Source organism: Elgaria multicarinata, chromosome 5, assembly GCF_023053635.1.
Source record: "Elgaria multicarinata webbii isolate HBS135686 ecotype San Diego chromosome 5, rElgMul1.1.pri, whole genome shotgun sequence".
Lineage (NCBI taxonomy): Eukaryota > Metazoa > Chordata > Lepidosauria > Squamata > Anguidae > Elgaria > Elgaria multicarinata.
Window position 1 is genome coordinate 23,768,495 of NC_086175.1, and position 2,566 is coordinate 23,771,060.

The 2,566-nt window shown below is 39.0% G+C and overlaps 1 non-coding gene across 1 annotated transcript; it reads left to right on the forward strand.

The window, feature by feature from the left end:
• Positions 1–1,654: 1,654 nt before the first annotated feature.
• Positions 1,655–1,727, forward strand: TRNAF-GAA (transfer RNA phenylalanine (anticodon GAA)). The gene has a single exon. It is a non-coding gene; the product is annotated as a tRNA-Phe (tRNA).
• The last annotated feature ends 839 nt before the right edge of the window (positions 1,728–2,566 follow it).

Genomic DNA, 2,566 nt, shown 5'->3' on the forward strand with positions numbered 1-2,566 from the left:
TTCCAATTCACTTCAGAATCCAATATAAACTTCTCCTGTTGACCTACAAAGCTTTTCACTGTCTAGCTCCTTCCTATCTCTCCTCTCTCATCTCACACTATTGCTCCGCTCGTGCTCTTCGCTCCTCTGATGCCATGTTTCTCGCCTGCCCAAGAGTCTCTACTTCCCTTGCTCGGCTTCGTCCATTTTCTTCTGCTGCCCCTTATACCTGGAACGCTCTTCCAGAACATTTGAGAACTACAAGTTCAACCACAGCTTTTAAAGCTCAGCTAAAAACTTTTCTTTTTCCTAAAGCTTTTAAAACTTGATTTTGTTCTGACTTTATACTGTTAGTTTTACCCTACCCAGTGCCTGTTTACCCTACCCTGTGCCTGTTTGCATTCTCTTCCCCTCCTTATTGTTTTATTATGATTTTATTAGAATGTAAGCCTATGCGGCAGGGTCTTGCTATTTACTGTTTTACTCTGTACAGCACCATGTACATTGATGGTGCTATATAAATAAATAAATAAATAAATAAATAATAATAATAATAATAATAATAATAGTGCTTCCCCCACCCCAGCCCAGTTTCTAAGCATGCATAGGATTGTGGCATTAGCCTCTCTCCCCATCTCTTTTACAATGACCCACTGCTGATTTATGGAGCTGGGAGGGTACTTTTTATGCGCCTCCTAGTTGTGTCTCATTGGCTGACTCTTTTTTTCTTTCTTAATAAGCAATGCTCACGGGGAATAAGTGCTCTTGATAAGTGCTTATAATTATATAGAATTATAAACAAACCTCAGTGGCAAAACCCGTTATTGTTATGTCACGTTTTATAATAATAATAATAATAATAATAATAATAATAATAATAATAATAATAATAATAGTGTTATGCCATTAGCCAGACTCTAGAGAGATGAAAGAGCACCAATCTCATGTCTTGTGGCAATATGAACTTATTTTATTTTCTATTGGTTAGCCAACCAATATATGCCAATTGCTTATTTTTTCCTGCAAAAAAATAAAACAAAAAATCCTACTTTTCATTCTTTGCTATTTGTATATTTGCCATCAGCAGTGATAGTAATGGATGTAGCAAATGCAGGATGAAATGTGATCCATCCCTTGTCCTATATCCAGGAATCTTCTATAATGTTAAGAACGTGTGTAATGATGTCTGGGGGGCGGGGGGGAATCAGACTGGAACTACGCGGATTTTTCCTATGCAGAGATTTCACGGTTCATTTGGAAAGCATCTCAAAAAGGGAAAGGGAGTAAACCCGTGCAGGATACAATTTTGGAAAGGAGAATAAGGGCCCCGGGGGCGTGGGGTGCACGAGATAGTTCTATATTACTTTATCTAGTTTTTAAATTTTATTATTGTGGTATATTAAGTTGATGTAATGTGATTATTGTATGTATAATAAAATTCAAATAAAAACTATTAAATAATAAAAAAGGAAAGCATCTCACAGCCACTGCCGATTTAGTTAATACGAGTAGAATCTGCAGATAATTTAATAAGCGTTGAGGGGCTGCTCCAGAGAAAACCAATTTCAAGTTTACTATGGGATCTGTTCAAGACCAAAACCACAAAACAAATCAAGAGAAAAATAAAATTGGAAAGTCCTTTTTCTAGACTGTCGTTTAAAGCTGCAGACCAGCTGCCGAAATAGCTCAGTTGGGAGAGCGTTAGACTGAAGATCTAAAGGTCCCTGGTTCGATCCCGGGTTTCGGCAGGTTGCATTTTCCTTGCAGAAAGGAAAACGTTTTTGTCCCCCTTCCTAAACTATTTTCTATATATTCTGCATTTAAGCCTTGGTAGTTGCTCCTTCCTGCACGTTGATAAGACCATAGACAAAAGTAATCAACCTTACAAAACACAGCATGATAAAGGGTTTAACTTTTAAATGCGAGATGGGGCGGAGAATACAAAATAAAAGTGGAGAAAAACACAGAACTACACACATTCTCACGATTTCTCAGGACTCCAGTAGGTTTCAAGTTCCTTTGCCACACTTTCTAGTATCCTATTTAATTTAAAGCTGCGGACGCATGGTTTTTTGTTGTTGTTGTTGTTTTAGTCGAACTCCAATCGACTTTGCCCCGTGAATGTAGATTTGAACCATGGCCCTTTACAGATGCTGGTGATTTTTACACGCAGATACCCCCAAATCTTCCCTCCAATCGTAGCTGAACTGCCAGCAACGAGCTTCCTCCCACCGCGTTAAAGTATAAAATGCATTTGATTTTAATCAAATTGACTTTGATTTTAATTATGCAAAACAGAAGAAGCCCTTACAATGCTGAGTTGCCCCAGTGGGAAGTTGATCAGGAGTCCAGGAGTCTCTCTCCCCGCCGTCCCTGGGCGCTAACAGCTTGGTTGCTACAATTAGCGACTAACACAGGTAGCTGTTTGGAATACATCTACGAAGGAATTTCCACCTAGATCAACATTTGCTGGTATCATGATTACCTCCTCCATCATCTCCCTTGCATACTTTGGGGGTGTTATGATATCGGATCTTCTCATCTGGCTCACAGGGATTCAATTCATGGGCTGTTGTTGGGGTATTGG